Raw genomic sequence first — 17,970 nt, forward strand, 5'->3', positions numbered from 1 at the left:
GACCAATATGCAGGTCATCTGGTTCTAGATCAGCAGTATGAAAACCCTCTTCCAGTCTGCTCCTCTTTTTCCCCAGCTATTAAGATAGTTCCCTAACCACTTAGTTCAACTCTGAAATTTAACCAGGATATTAATTGATGAGTCTTGAGGTTACATATCAGTTATGTCTCTATCTTCACTCAACTCCTCTCTGGAGAATGACCATAGTCCCAAACCTCATGCTGTCCATCAGTTTCATCCAATGAAAAACAGCAGAAGGGTAAAATCTGCAGGTAGTATTTCACTTCCAAAAATCTGGGGCAAGCTACAGTTTGCTTTCACTGTTATTGAGTAACAGTAAAAGGAATTAGTGGGACCCCCCGATGGTATTTGAAGGCTGCAGCAAAGCAAAACACATTGCTGATTTGATTAAATGAAGAAATACATTTCTGAATCCAAGAATCCCCTCTTTCTAGAAAACCTAACCTGACAATAGAGTAAAGACTCCCCTGGCTCATGCTTCTTTTTCCATCACCATCAATAATTAGAAAAATACTTGTGTTAATTGCCTATGCTATTGCTCTTGAAATTATCAAGGAAGGAAGGAAGGAAGCGTGGGAAAGAGAGCTGTTTTTTCCAAAATAAAATGACCTGGCTTTATACTGAATTGTATTTTTCATTAGCAAACAAGTCAAAATGTTTTTCAGTTATCTCCACTTCTAGCTATCACAATAAATTAAGATCAAATCACAAAAGGCAATAGCCATCCTCCAATCAGGGAAAAAAAATAATTTATTTTCCTTTAAATCAGAAACTCATGTTTCATTATCGCTCCCTGTCCCTGATCTCTTTGACACTCAGTGTTTTTCATGGACCTGCATATCTAAAGCATACTAGCACCAAGCGCTATCTCCCAGGTGAAATTTAGGTACTTAGTAGTCTTAAGCTTTTGCTATGTTCCTAAGAGACCGTACTCATACCAGCTGTCATTTCTAGTTGGAGACTTATGACCTTAGGTAGGTTTGTTTGTCAAACCAAACTCAACACATTTATTTTATGGTGCTTCCTGATGGTGAGATCCTTCCTAAACCCTGACAAGATCCCCAGGGTAGGCTTTTGTTGCTGCTTTTATTTCTGAAGCTGGAGCAAGTACTTTTTGTCTAAAAATGGCTCATGAAGCTGCCCTCATTCAAAGGGCAATGAGAAACATCTGGATCAGAACCAATGTAATTTTATTCGGGAAAAAGCAGGATACTCCAGTCTGGAACTGCACTTTCCATGGCATGTCCAAAACTGGGACCTGTATCTTCATCACAAATGTTCAGGCTACATCACCTTGATGTATATACATGATTCAGTTGGTGAAGATGCAGATCAGCTGTATATTTTTTCACAATAGCATCCCTATTTTCTAATATATGTACTCTGGTTAACTTCCTTTGAGGGGGTTGGGGTGTGTGGAGGTGAGGGAAGAATATATTTCTATATTTTTTTTTGTTGTTATAGCTAAGGCTGGTTAGCAGCTTTTCCTTGTGTTAAATTCATGTTTGACAGGACAGCTCACCAGTTACTGAAATTTTCTACTGATAGTAGAACCCACCACCTACTCTGGATATTTTTTGTTCCTTAACTGGTATAAATAAATAAATAAATAAATAAATAAATAAATAAATAAATAAATAAATAAATAAATAAATCTATCCCTAGCCTTCTTTCAGTGGCATGGAAAGACTGTTTCTCTTCCCACTGGGGAGAAACTAAAGTGGTTGAGAGTGAAGTAACTCAGTTTCCTTGGCTCTTTCTCTGTTCTCATGACTTATGAGAGTGACCCTGCAAGGTATTAGACACTCTTTTCCCAGCAGATTCTAGTCACAGCTGAATAACAATCAAATCCTTCCATCTGACTTTTGGCAGCTAACAGAGCTACGTAAATTATCAAAATACTTTCCCTCTGCCTTTTGCTATGGTTGGTAGAAAGAAATAATCATCTCTAGATATCAGATTCCTATGTTACACATTTAACTCCTAAAGCAAAAAGCAATACTCATTTGTTTTTATCATTTTAACCTTAGTTAATAGTATAATTAACAAAATGAGAATCAATACAGAACTAGAAGATGGGTTCCTAATTCTTAACTCTTCCATAAGATGTGTAATTACTGTGCAAAATGACCAAAGAGTCATCCCAGTTGAAACAGAAGCAGCAAAGTGGCATGACCACTACCATATTTTGTGAAGTCAGTGAAAGCTTCTTAAACAAGCAGGTTTACTCTTTTTAAAAGTCACTTATTGGTTGTTTTATTTAGGACTGTCCCAGAGACTGAGGTGTTTTTTTTTCTATCCACCCTTCCTCTGTTCAAGAATGCTTGCGTGGAAACATCCCAGAGGTTTGTCCTCTTGTCCAAAATTCCTAGGCATGTAGAAATCCTAAAAAGAGTCTAAAGCTCTCTGGCTACAGAGCTCTTAAAAGCATGTAAATTCTTATGCTTTCTGGATAACCACAGCCTGAAATTTGTAGTTTTAGCTGGAGGCTGCTAGGAATATTAACTGAAGTTATTTGACCGAGTTGTGGTAAATGGGTTAAATCCAGTTGGTATCCAGTCACTAGTGGCATCCCCCGGGGCTCAATACTGAGGCCAGTTCTCTTTAATATCTTAATCAGTTATCTGGATGAGGGGATCAAGTACACCCTCAGTAAGTTTGCAGATGACACCAAGTTAGGTGAGACCGTTGATCTGCTTGAGAGTAGGAAAGTATCAGAGATATCTGGATAGGTTGGACTGATGGGCTGAGGCCAACTGTATAAATTTCAACAAGGTCAAGTGCTGGGTACTGCACTTGGGGCACAACAACCCCAGGCAATGCTGCAGACTGGGGGAAGAGTGGCTGGAAATATGCCTGTCAGAAAAGGACCTGCATGTACTGGTCAATAGCCGGCTGACTATGAGCTATCAGTGTGCTCAGGTGGCCAAGAAGGCCAACAGCATCCTGACTTGTTACAGAAATAGTGCAGCCAGCAGGACTAGGGAAGTGATTGTCCCTCTGTACTTGGTGCTGGTGGGGCCACACCTTGAATACTTTGTTCAGTTTTGGGTCTCTCACTACAGGAAGGACATTGAGGTGCTGGAGTAAGTCCAAAGAAAGGCAATGTAGCTGGTGAAGTGTCTAGAGAACACGTCTTATGAGTAGTGGCTGAGAGAACTGGGGTTGCTTAGCCAGGAGAAAAGGAGGCTCAGGCATTATTGCTCTCTACAGGTGTAGACCTCAAAGGAGGCTGTAACGAGTTGAGGGGTGGTGTCTTCACCCAAGCAACAAAAGTGATAGGACAAGAGGAAATTGCTTTAATTTACACCAGGTTTAGGTTGGATGCTATGAAAAATTTCTTCACTGAAAAGGTTGTGAAGCATTGGACAGGATGCCCAAGGAAGCTGTTGAGTCACCGTCCCTCAAGGTATTTAAAAGACAGGTAAATGTGGTGCTTAGGGACATGGTTTAGTGCTAGTGCTAGGTTAGCGGTTAGACTTGATAGTCTTAGATATCTTTTCCAACCTAAATGATTCTGATTCTATGATTTGGGAATTTTGGCTACAACTGCTTCCCAGGTCCAAAGTCAGAAAAAGGAAAAAAAAAAAAAAAAAGAGAGAAAAATACAGCTCCAAGATAGCCATAAGATGAAGAGCTACATAAAAATAAATAAATAAATGAATAAAAACAGAGATTCAGACTTCTGGGTTTTGTATATGCTATTACTCGGTCGCGCTCTCCTGGATAAACTCCTGGGCACTGTCTGGAAGATTGCCAGGTCTCATGGACGAAATACCAGGGATCACGCTAACAGTTGACCTGAATGGGCAATCATGGGAGAGTACTTGAACTTTGTGTGTTTTATTAATACTGAGATAGCCTAAGCAATTCAGAGGCTGAGCTTTCTGGGCTCTCCTTCGTAGAGAGAAACCACGTCTCTCTCCTTTCGCAATGTTTTGCATTAAATGACAAATTCAAAAGACCTCAGTTTGCATGGAATGAAAATGTATGTAGAAACCATGGTAAATATATGTAAATGTGTGTCTGTGTGCATTGGATTTTAGCTCTTGCTAATGAAGGTGTCAGTGCTTGCCACTTCTCAGGCTGCATTCCTGGAGACAGTACAAAAGCAGAAGCTGGTAAAAAAAAGCCAAGTGCACCAAGTGTTAACTTTGTCACTGGAGATTGAGAGGACTGTCGTTTCTGACAGCAGCTGCTGGAACTGAAGGGGAACAAACATATTGCAGGATCAGACCCATAGGTCACAAGAAGAGAGGTGGGAGAAGACCTCAGATTAGTGTGCTGATTGGCAGTGACTGGAGAAAGAACAAACAGGTTCATTAGCCTTTGTTTTATGATAAAAAATTGATATAACTCAAATCCTTAGATGAAGTGAAACAAAATTAATCTCTCACTCTCTCTGTCTTGCACACACACAGTTATGCATACACATATATATATTCACTCTTTTTTTCTTTTTTCGTCCTAAGATGTAACTGTTCTGGGAGAAGGAAGATTGCATTTCTTCAACGACTGCAATGTTTATAAGAAGCTGTCGGTATTGATCAGTGGTTAAGGCTGGCAGAAAGAAAATGGATTACACTTTCCATTTTAAATGTGAGAAGACTAAATAATCTTATGAGCAGTACTGGACAGCAGATCCTTCTCACTAGCATTTCCTTTGTTGCCTCATATGTGGTTGAGTAGTACACATCTCCTAAAGGAAATCCAGAAACTGGATCTCCAAACCACAGTGGGTGGTTTGGAGAGGTGGGCCCTTCTGTTTCCCCTTGTACCCCTAGCCACACAGTTATATCACTGCAGTAGAGATAAAAGGCAACAAGATGTGTAGCCTTAAACGTCTACATTTTCTGAAATGAGGGCAGGAGTGGCAGCAAAATGTACATATCCATAGGAAGTAGGTACAAAGTAGAAATTCCATGTTTTTACTGAGTGAAAACAGAGATAAGACTTGATCCATTCCCCTTCCTTTCAGAACAAACTTCTTATTCTCTTTTGATTTATTTAACTTTTCAGAGGAAGCTAAATTAACAAAATGCTAGTCAAATCTCAATAGGTCTGCCACATTTTGATCTGAAAGAAATTAATTAATTTTCTTCCATCAGGGTAAAAACTGCCTTTTTTTTTTTTTTTTTTTTTGGGGGGGGGGGCGGTGGTGACCTATGTTCCACACCTAGATTTTTAGCTTTTGTCTCATGCCACAATATAGAAAGGGTATTTTCTGACATGTTGGTATTGTTCTTTATAATAACCCATTCACTAATGCCAAAATAACAACCAAGGATCATATGTGTAAGGAGTGTAAACTTCATTTAACCTGCATATATCTTTTGGAGCACCAAATTTTGCAGAACACTGTTTGAGCTTCTCAACTGAATTTGTGTGCATGAAAGGTAGTTTGTACCACAGGAAGTTCATCTTTTTGATTTTCCTGGCTTATTCTTATTATAACTGATCCAAAACTGGAACTTTTTGAATGATTGAATGCACTGGGGAGCATTGAACATAAATGTGGCTAATGAAAAGACTTGATAGCCATAGCAATACCAAATCCAGACAGAATTCAAGGGGATAATTTATCTGTTGGTTCTCCATAGGTTTTTTGAGTATTTCAGTGTAAAAGTAAAAAAAGAAGTTTTTTGTATTTTATTATTTTATTTTATTTTATTTTATTATTTTATTTTATTTTATTTATTTTATTATTATTATTATTAACCAAATGGGTGCAGCAGGCAGGTATCATATGTGAATTTCTGTGGAAATAAAAATGCGGGCATTCTCCAAGGGTTAAACAGTCACTGAAGTGTTTTCCAGACACCAGAAGAGACCTTTGAATTTTCTAATACGCAAAGGTGAAAGAAAAGGGGGAAAAAAGTAAAAAGAAAACAAAGAAATCTACATTAAATAGATCCAGTGCTAGGAGGAAAATGAGGATGCCAAGTAAATGGTTGGTATAGATGGTACCTACCAACCAATCAAGCTGTTGGATAACATTCCTTTGTAGACCCATGGGGGAATTGGTAACACAAGGAAGAAGGGTTAGCAATAGCTTCTAGGGCTTTTATGGGGCTTACTATTGATCACAAACCTTTGTTGCCTAGGAAAAAGATAAAAGAATATCTAGATAAATTGGAATTGACAAAGTTAGGCAACTTGGAGAGAGAAGCCTCTTGAGTTGCCTGTAACCACAGAAGAGATATTGAAAGTGATACAATCAATGTAGCTCAGGAAGGCTCTGGGGAAAAATGACTTTACCCGTCAAGTATCCATAGTTGTAGGCATGTGGCTAGTATAGGTTTGTTTTGATGCTAACTGAAGCTTCTGTCACTTCTTTTGCTGTAATTTTGGGGTTTATTGGGGATTAAATGGAGACAATATTAATAACATAAGTAATTCCATAGTTCCTTTCAGTTTTAGGGGATCCAGCAGTTGTTTTAGCACTAGGAGAGAGATCTACATTGTATGGGACAGATACAAAACAGAGGAAAAAGAAAATGGGTACACTGTGTACCATACATGTCAGTCTCACTTCAGTGCCTGCTAAAATTATGGAAATTATTCTTGAGTTACTGAAAAACACTGGAAAGTCATCACAGTCATTGGTCATAGCCAACATAGGTTTACAAGGGGAAAGTACTGCTTAAATACATTTTCTTTTATTACAAGGTTCCCTTTCTAGTTCATCAAAGAAAGCCCATTGGATTTCAGCAAAGCTTTCAATCTTTCTGGACAAAAGGTCCAGCATACAGCTCAACAAGTACATAATGTTATGGGTGAACGATTGGCTGACAGGTTGGGCTTTTGGGCTATTGTAAATGCTGTTGCAACAGGCTGGTGGCCAGTCACTAGTAGGGTTCCTCAAGGCTTCATTTAGGGCCAATTCTCTTCAAAGTTTTTTATAATTGATCTGGATGTAGTACTTTAACGGATACTGAATAAGTTTTCAGATGATATTAAATTAGGAGGAGCTGTTGACTACCTTGAGGGTAGAGAGTCCTTGTAGAGAGACCTTAACAAAATCAAGTGCTGGGCAATAATCAGCCACATGAAATTTAGGAAAAGTGCTGGATTGTGTACCTGGTACAGGTCAAACCTGGATATATGTACAGACTGGGAGAGAAGGGACTCGAGGACAGCCCCATGGAAAGGGATCTGGGGGTTCTGGTTAATGGCAAATTAATCAACACAGATTTCACTACAAAACCAAAATGTAGCACCATAAAAGCCATTATGAAGAAAATTAACCTTATCCCAGCCAAAACCTGTACATTGAAATTGCTCTGATTTAAGCAACTTATCTTTTTATTTGTAGTAGCTGAAGCAATGCTGGAATAGACAAGGCACTATTTCTTTCATAGGCAAAAGGCTGGGTGTGAGCCCTAGATAACATAAAACTCAGGACACGCTAAGGGTGAAAACAAGAAAGCAATAACAACAGTTAATAAAGTCGCTGGATAGTCATTCAGTAAGTAAAATGTCTTTGTAGTAGTTATGAAAAACACACTATAGAGAGCCAACCTGGATTTACCTCCCTTCATGCAGTGACCTGTGGCTTCTGTGGAGATCCCCATCTCTCTCCATCAATTATGGAAGGAGCTTAGGATGTCCATTCTCCCTGCCTAAATTACTAAATTGTATTTTTAAAATCAGATGAGAAGAATCCAAGCCTTCATTGCTCTAAGTTTTGATCCACTAAAACCAAGTTAATTCTCCTAACCTCCCTCCACCCTGCCACAGTTCACAGCCACTCCAGGTTTCACACACAATTGTGGGTGCTTGCAAGGGGGCATTACTGCTGACAAAAGGAGCCATGGACAAAGTGAATCTTCAGTTTTTCTCATTTTTTGTGTGATTAAAAATAAAATTTTCTTCAGGAATGACAAGACAGCCAAGTCCAGACCTGTAACACTTGCAAGAAGGAACACACACATATGGCTCTGAGTCCAATCTGGTTATCTGTATCCATGTGAGGAATCATCTACATCAATCCAAAGGCAAAGTTTAGGGCACTGGGACTAGAACAGTTTCAGGAGAATACACAGATCTAAAAAGTACAAAATTATAAATTTACTGGAAGAACTGCAATTCCTAGAGTGTCCCTTAGGGCATAAAACCCTGCTGTATCAAATGATACAGCCTCAGCATGTGAATATAAGGACCATAATATTGAAGGTTTTACATATTTAATTTCTTGGCAGAGACCAAGCTGCAGTGATTTAAGCACTTATCCAGGGCCATTTGCCTATGCTGCTTTTAGCACCAATGATGATATACTAAAACCTTTTGTTTGTGGGGGTACAAAATAAGAACTTATCTCCTAATAGCAGCAGTTTTGCAATGTTTATGTCAGCGCTGCAGTACGTGAGGACTGGCAAGTCTCTGCTGATTTAAATTCTCCTGAATACAAGCCTTCCAGAGCTGTAAATAGAGAGAGGTTAAGGCCAGATCTTCCAGCTCAGATGAAGTTGCTTCATTGTTTATTATTGTTCAGTTACAATCAAATAATTGATGTTCTCAACATTGCTGGGGCTACTTCATGATGCAAGCCACATGAGTGAGATAGTGGGAAACAAAGAAGAGAAAAATAATAATGCAGAGAAGAATAGAGCTCTTAACACATGCATACACAATCATATGGGAACTAAAACCCAGAATGGTGCAACAAAAATAGGCTTCCCCTTCTTGTTCATGCATGATATGAAAAGCCTTTGCATGGGAGAGGAAAAAATAAACATTCCCAGGAATGCTGAGATGTCAAAGTGCAGCCTTTTTCCCTTAAGCATATAAAATATTAAGAATGCTCAGTAAAAGCCAATAGGGGAACTGCTTAGAAAAGAAGATGAAAAATTAATTTTAATGCACAGAGGACTAAGTAACACACTTATTTCACTACCTCAATTAATTTTAATATTTTAGTATTTGAAAGTAGTACCTCTCCAATAATATTTTAAAAGTTGCTTGTATCTCTTTTTACTAACATGTGAAATTGTTCTTTTTCTCTTTTTGCCTCTCGCTCTCATTCTCTCTTTCTAATATATATAATAGACAGCTTCTTCATAAATTACAGTATAAAGTGAGCAATGGATTTCTTCATTTTATGGTGTGGTATTTCTTCTCTACTGATCTCACGTGAGAATAGAGGTGTTTTGCAAATAAACAGAAGCAAAAATCAGTGCACTGAAAACAACTTCAGCAACGGCCCATATAATTTGCACTGGAAGGTTGCTGCATAGTCATAGTTGGAGTACTTCTCAATTAGTTACTTTGAAGAAGTGACCCATAGGAACCAAGGGTACAGTGCAGGCTGTAAAAATGTAGCCTGGGACTCAAGTGAAGATAAATGTTTAGGCCAAGTTCTCTTTAATGTTTTCATAAATGACTTGGATGAAAAAACTTGAAGGTATACTAAGCAAGAGGGATTAAATTGAAGGCCTTGCAGAGAAATCTTGACAAATTAGAATACTGGGCAACCACCAACCATATGAAGTTTAACAAGAGCAAGTGCTGGATTCTTCACCATGGACAGATCACCCCTAGATATATGTACAGACTAGCGAATGAGAGATTGGAGAGCAGCCCTGCAGAAAGAGATCTGAAGGTTGTGGTCAACGGCAAGTTGAACATATGCCCTAGCAGTCAAAAGGGCCAGCTGTACCCTGGGGTGCATCAGGCACAGCACTGCTAGCTGGTCGAGGGAAGGGATTGACCCACTCACTCATGCAGCCTCACCTCAAGTACTGTGTGCATTTTTGGGCACCATAATATAAGAAAGACATAAAACTATTAGAGAGCATCCCAAGAAGGGCTATGAAGATGGTGAAAGCTCTAGAGGGCAAGACGTATGAGGAGGGGCTGAGGTCAATTGGTTTGTTCATGCTAAACAAGAAACTGAGGGTAGGACTCAAGACGGCCTGCAGCTTCCTCAGCAGAGGAGCAGAGGGGCAGGCACTGAGCTCTGCTCTCTGGGGACAGAGACAAGACCTGAGGGAAGGGCATGGAACTGTGACGTGGAGGTTCAGGCTGGGTGTTAAGAAAAGGCTTTTCTCCAAGATGGTGGTTGGACACTGGAACAGGCTCCCCAGGGACATGTTCATGGCACTGAGCCTGCCAGAGTTCAAGAAGCATTTGGATCTCAGACATATTGTTTGGTTTTTGAGTGGTCCTGTGTGGAGATGAGAGTTGGACTCAATGATACTTGTGGGTCCCTTCCAAATTGGGTTAAGATTCTATTATCTCAGTGTCTTTGACTCCATTGTCATTACTATCTGAATTATCTAATTAAAAACTATCTCATGTGTAACTGCATGGGTGCACTGCACTGGTGTATACATACTTTGAAAGGAAATCTTACATGTCAATGAAGAAAAAAAAAAAGAAAGTGGAAGAAAATTTATATATATATATATATAAATAAATTTGCTCATTGATAATCATGTCCAGAAACGGCCCCACGAAAAAAGCCAAAGGAAAAACAGTTTTAAAAAACAATTTAAAAGTTATATGTTCTTTGCTGGTTTCCAGGTGGATCCCTAAATGTCAAGGAATCTTCTTTTACTTCTAACATTGCCTCTAGTTAGTACCTGGGAAAATATACTTATTTTAGTCATCAACAGCTCACCTATCAGTGAAAGAAGTTAAGTTTTCTGCCTTGTACCGCTATTTAAGCATTTATCTCCAAAATCACATACCTGCCTCATTTTGTAATACAGCTAATGATGGGCAAGTTACTTCCCATGCATTTTCCCCCATAATTTTATTTGAAAGTAGTCGGGATTTAAGTTGATATGAAGAGAGAACTTTCAGAAACCAGGTACTTCTCAGGCAAATAAATGCTCTCTTTGTTTGTGCCTAATAAGCTTATACAGAACTTGATAATATACTAACAGAACAAAGCACATCTAAAAAATTTCTGTGTGCTACAGACAAATATACCAACCTTTATTGATCACATTTGCCTCTTCATTATACTAAATATCCCATCCTACTGAAGATAGATGCCCTGATTATTATACCACCATAGCACTTAAAGAAAGAAAAGATTGACCAAGTACCATTTGTAATGTTATGGTAGAGAGGACTAGGATTTCATTTACTTATTATTATTATTACATTATATTTTATTAAAAAAAAAAGAAAAAGAAAACTTCATTCACAGCAGCTATAGAATTAAGAACGATTTTCAATCAGGGAGAGATTTGGGAAAATACAAATTTCTTTGGTGATATGTGCAGCTGACTGAGAACATTTCCAAAGGAAAATTTCTTACACATTCAACGATATACAAGTGAAAGCCTTTTTTAACAACAACATGCAGTAGTTCTCAAATATAATTAAATCATAGAATCATAGAACTTCGGTTGGAAGGTACCTTAAATATCATCTAGTTCCAACCCCGGGCCACCAACTAGATCAGATTCTCTGCAGGGCTGTTCTCAACGAGTTCTCACACAGCCTGTGCTCAAGTCTGGGATTCCTCCAACCCATGTGCTGCAACTTGCACTTGGGTTTTTGAACCTCCTTACGTTCACATGGGCCCACTTCTCAAGCTTGTCTAGGTCCCTCTGGATGGCATCCCTTCCTTCGGTTGTATCCACTGCACTACTCATCTTGGTGTCATCTGCAGACTTGCAGAGGGTGCACTGAATCCCATTGTCTGTATCATTGATAAAGATATTAAACAGCACCAGTCCAAGATGCACCCCTGAGGGACACCACTCATCAAAGGCCTCCACAGGGACATAGAGCCATTGACCACAACTCTCTGGGTGTGGCCATCCAGCCAATTCCTTATCAATTGAGTGGTCCACTCTTTAAATCCATATCTCTCCAATTTAGAGATAAGGATGTTGTGTGGGACCATGTCAAAGGCCTTACAGAAGTTCAGGTAGATGATATTAGCTGGTCTTCAGTTACTCCAGCACAGAAGGCCACCAGATTGGTCAGGCATGATTTGGTGAAGCCATGCTGGCTGCCTTCGGTCATCTCTTTGTTCTGCATGTTCCTTGGCATTGCTTCCAGGAAGATCTGTTCCCTGATCTATCCAGGCACAGAGGTGAGGCTCACTGGTCCATGGTTCCCCAGGTCTTCCTTTCTACCCTGTTGTGGTTTAACCCTGTCAACTGCTAAACATCACACAGCCATTTGCTCACCCACCCTCTCCATTCCCCTCCCAGTAGGATGGGGAAGAGAATCAGGAAAATAATATATATATATATATACAGTTATATATAATTATAATAATTAATAATAATAATAATAATAATAATAATAAAAGCTTGTGAGTTGAGATAAAGACAGTTTAATAAGACAGAAAAGAAGAAACGTAATAATAACAACAACCGTAATAATAATAATAATATCTACAAAACAAGTGATGTACAATGCAATTGCTCACTTCTGATACTAAGCTGTTTGAGCCTGTTTCTGATAGTTCAAGAACAATCTCCTTAACAACTAAGACATCTGTTTATGAAACAGAGCACTCTGGAGCATTATTATCATACGAACTCCTGTAAGAATGCATCTCTACTACAGCTTAGTTCAGTCACATACAAGATGGATACATAAGGAATCAGACTAGAAATAAAAAATTCTGATGAAAAATGTTTGCTCGGTTATGCATTTTTCCTTTGAAAAATGTGTTTTCACTATATTCAGACTTGTATGTAGGTACTGTCCATTCTGACGATTTCTGATTTTTAAAAGCAGTAGTTTGAAACAGAATAATGTATTCGTTTTAAATTCTCAGTTCAGACCTAACTGTTTACTTTTAAGTTGACATTTGAATTAAAGTAGAATTTGAGTGGCATTTTAATTTATGATGCCAATTTGGTATAAAACTTATGCTTCATGTCAACTTTTCAAAATGAAACGTTTCATTTCAAATCAACGTTTTGATTCAATGTCTCATTTTAACCTGTCAAAATATTTTGTTTTGATTGAAGAAAAATAAAGACACTTCACCCTTCTGTATCTTTTTCTTTCTGAAACTTAGTTTTTTTATCATTCCAGACATATATAACTATCAAAAATTGTTGTAGTAAAATTTCCAAGCAGACAAAAATGCTATTTTGACTAAGTTTAATACAATTAACTCTTAAGTTAAATACATGAAATTACTATAAAATTTTGAAGACAAGTTTGGAATGTTAAACTAACACTTTAATATAACTACATCACTTCCTAAAATTATCTTTAATGTCTCTTTGATGAAATCTGAGTAAATCAGACAGGTTTATACACATTCTGCACACATTGTGATTAAGTGGTTTTTAGGTACTTGCATTATCTTCACAGAATCATAGAATGGTTTGGGTTGGAAACGACCTTAAAGATCATCTAGTTCCACTCCTCTCATCCCCCTGCCATGGGCAGGGACACCTTCCACTAGATCAGGTTGCTCAAACGCCCATCCAGCCTGACCTTGGGCACTTTCAGGGATGGGGCATCCACAACTTCTTTGGGCAGCCTGTGCCAGTGCCTCGCCACCCTCTGAGTCAAGAATTTCTCCCAAATATCTAACCTAAACTTACAATCTTTTAGTTTAAGCTATTACTCATTCTACTATTACTTCATCCCCTGACAAAGAGTCCCTCCCTATCTTTCCTGCATTCCCCTTTAGGTACTAGAAGACCTCTATAAGCTCTCCCTAGAGCCTTCTCTTCTCCAGGCTGAACAACCCCAATTCCCTCAGCCCGTCTTCATGGAAGAAGTGCTCCAGTCCCTTGACCATCTTTGTGGCCCTCCTCTGGACTCATTCAAATACATCTTGTGCTGGGCGCCCCAGAGCTGAACACAGTACTCCAGGTGGGGTCACACAAGAGCAGAGCAGAGGGGGAGAATCACCTCCTTCAACCTGCTGGCCATGTTTCTTTTGATTTATTTTTATTTTGGATGAACTATTCCCATAACTTATACACAAGTATATGAAAAAAGAACAACTGAAAAATCCTTATGATTGAATTAGAAGCAGACACTCTAAATTTTAGTAGTAGTATTATCTACTTAGTTCTTGAAGTCTGAATGACATTACAATTGGTATTTTTAAAGTCTTTTCTAATTCTAGTTACAGTTTAGACTGGGATTTTTAGGAAGATGGAAAACATACTTTTATTACTTTTTTTTTAATATAAGATTTTGTTGTTATTTTCCAATTTGTTTTTTTTTTAGAACAGTTTCTTGTAAAAGTTAAAAATAAACTGACTTTGAAGTAAAACAAAAAGTAGTGTTATCAAACATACTTAGCAGAGGCAGAAAGAATTATTTTTGTTATTAACTAAACCAATTTTTTCATCTTTCTATAGAAGTTTTTCTAAAATAGGATTAACTTTAGGTCACAGTCTTATTTGTAAACTATATAACTGGAGAAAATATATATCATATAATTGAGAAAAAATAAAACAATAAAACTCTTACTTCCGTTTATCTTTTTTTCAAACTGCTTTTGTTAACATTTTTCATAAAAAGGCCTGAGATTGCCCTACACACACACTATGGACAGTATTTTGCATACGAACTATAGTAATGGATAACTAAATGTTGCCCAGCTAAAACTCAAGCCTATTAAAATATTTACAAATCTTAGCAGAAATAAATATTCATAATAGACTTTATCCTGGGTGCACTCTCACAGCCATTTTGAGAAGCTCTTTTCTATTTGCACAATGAATTAAAGCAATTACTGTTTGTACTACTAGAACCCCCAGAGGCTCCATTATGTTACAATCTCTGGAAGGACACTTTAAAATACAGCCCTTGCACCCCCCCCCCCCCCCCCCCCCCCACACACACACACACTTTGCAGTCTCATAGGGGTAAAAAAAAAAAAAAAAAAAGATAGGTCAAATGAAAACCAATGAAAAATCTACCAAAAGGATGTGATATCCTCACAGCTTCAGCAAAGGGCTTTGTAATCAACAAGGAGAAAATTGAGTCTTTCTTTCCTTGGTACAGTCTTTGGTACAAAATCATAGTTCAGTACTTAAGGATAAATTAACTGCAGTGTGCTCAGGTGGCCAAGAAAGCCAACAACATCCTGGCTTCTATAAGAAGCAGTGTGGCCAGCAGGTCTAGGGAAGTGATTGTCCCCCTGTACTCGGCTCTGGTGAGGCTGCACCTCAAGTACTGTGTTCAGTTTTGGGCCCCTCGCTACAAGAAGGACATGGAGGTACTCGAGAGAGTCCAGAGAAGGGCAACGAAGCTCGTGTGGGGTCTGGAGAACAAGTCTTATGAGGAGTGGTTGAGGAAGCTGGGGTTGTTTAGCCTGGAGAAGAGGAGGCTCAGGGGAGACCTCATCGCTCTCTATAGGTACCTTAAAGGAGGCTGTAGAGAGGTGGGGGTTGGTCTATTCTCCCACGTGCCTGGTGAGAGGACGAGGGGGAATGGGCTAAAGTTGTGCCAGGGGAGGTTTAGGTTGGATGTTAGGAAGAAATTCTTTACTGAAAGGGTTGTTAGGCATTGGAATGGACTGCCCAGGGAAGTGGTTGAGTCGCCATCCCTGGAGGTCTTTAAAAGACGTTTAGATGTAGCCCTTAGTGATATGGTTTAGTGGAGGTCTTGTTAGTGTTAGGACAGAGGTTGGACTCGGTGATCTTGGAGGTCTCTTCCAACCTAGACTATTCTGTGATTCTGTGATTCTGTGAAGTTAAGAAATGAAACTCCATTAACAGTTACCAGGTGGGTGATGTTGGGCACAAGGCTTGTTGGGCTCACTGTTGTGCCACTCACTGTTGTTATGGTAAACCTATGAGCAGGTTTACCACCCAAAACACACTCATTCTCTGGAGATCCCAGCCTGAGTGCAACCTGACATACAGAAAAGGGATGAGGACCCAGGGTGTTGCAGGAAATGAACTGACTTGACTGCCTAAACACACCTTTACTTCGTCCTCCAAATCTTTTTGTACAGTTTACTACAGTGCCTGAGAAAGAGGTGTTCCAGACAACCTGTGCCAAAAACGTGGAGAAACATCTCTGGATGGCAATTAAACCTTCTAGAATGTCTCATTGGCTAGAATAAAACACCATTCTTGCCTTCTAAAACTGTGTGTGACATCTAGAGATTAAGGTGCAATTAAGTCTCTTAACAGGTGGGATGACTCCAGCTTGGAGTATGTGCTATCACCAAGATCAGCACTGGATCTCCACTGATATCAACATAGCTTGGATTTTGTATTCCATTAAAAAGAGAATGTATATATATATACATATGTACATGTATATGTGTACATATATATTAAGAATTAATTTAGAGCTTATTTCTCACATAAAATTTCTGTTGATATAAAAACATACAGAATGACGTAGAGATAAAGTGCTTGAATAAATTAAGAATACGATATTAGAGGCTTTTGTGTGTGTGTGTGTGTGTTATACATTGAAAGAGAAAAGTGAGATACAAAAAGAGGTACTTTGCTTTAAGACTGGAGACTAAATATTTTTGAAAGTAATAGCAGGAGGAACATTTCAAGCGAACTATATATATATATTTCTTAATCTGTAAAAATATGTGAAAATGGTGGCATTTCTTGCAAAACAGATTATTCTGATGTCTTCAGTCTTATCTTCTAGATTTTTTTTTTTTTTGGCTGTTATTTCAGGCCAGTATTTTGAAGCTGTGTTTCTTTATTGTATAAAGCATCTACTGAAATAAGTCCAGGAAGATTTTATATAATCTCTATACACAAATCATTGCACTCCTAACTCTCTTTATTTTCCCTTCTCGTCCTTCCTCCTTCTGCCTTCATGAGATTCACTACTCTTGTAGCCTCTTATGAAATCTGCCAAACATTATTTTTTAAAAAGTAGTTACCCAAGTTAATCATATACAAGGAAGCAAAGCTTTTTCCTTTGAAATTTCCCCAAAGGGGGAAAGTAAATAAAAAAAGAAATATTTTTATATTGTGATTTTGGTTTTATTTTGTTTCCTTTTTTCATTTTGATCTCTTAGTTTCATGCAACATATTTAGACTGGCAAGAGAGAAATGTTCTCCAACTACCTCATTCTTTAAATGATGACATTTTCATTTTAACTGATATAATTTTCAATATGTTCTTAAAGTCAAAATTGAAGCTTTATTTATTTATTTCATTTAACAGGCCTTGAGAAGGTCAAAATGTTCAACTACAGCAAAGTCTGGTAAAGTCTTCATGGACAGGGCATCATTACTGGAATTTTTACTGCCACCCAACTGTCAGCTTCTAAGTATAATTTCCTCCTTTCCACCTCATGCAGAGAATTCTTGGAGATAGAGGGATATCCTTAAAATATTATCTTCTTTACCATAAATACAGAAATCAGCCTCTACATCCTTCTCCCAGTCTTCAGTGATGAAGCTGAGCTCATTTCTGCCACACAACATATAATGGGGCATGCCCCACTGACTGGCATGCAATGGAAATTGGTTTCCAGACCAGACTGGATTAAATCAGATACAATCCCTGACTGCAGCAATGCAGTTTGTTTATGATGGTCTTTATTAAGTGCATGAGATGGAGAAATGAAAAACTTGTACATTGTTGGTCTAGAGTTGAGAATGATGCAGGAATTGGGAGAAAAATATTAAAATTTCTTTATCAAATATAATTTATTTTCCATTAAAAAAAAAAAAAAAGTTGTTTCTCAACAGTGTTAGTCAGGTTAAAATATCTGAGCTCAGTCATCTGCATAGGAGGTAGGTCTCCAAATGTTTGTTGCAGATACTGGGAGGTCTAGTCAATATGGAACTCAATGCAGTTTGCACACACATGTATCCAGTAGCGTTTGAGACATGTTAAGACTGTCAGATATAATGTGGGACTACACAGATACCCATGACTCTCCAGAACATTAGCTGGAGACCGGATAAGGGTGTCTTATGGCCTCACAGTTTTTTCTGCAGACTTTGTTTCTGCTGAAAACAGAATGACAGTATGATAAATCCATACACTGAACAGGTACCTTTAAGA

The sequence above is a fragment of the Anser anser genome (assembly GCF_964211835.1).
Source record: "Anser anser genome assembly, chromosome: Z".
NCBI lineage: Eukaryota > Metazoa > Chordata > Aves > Anseriformes > Anatidae > Anser > Anser anser.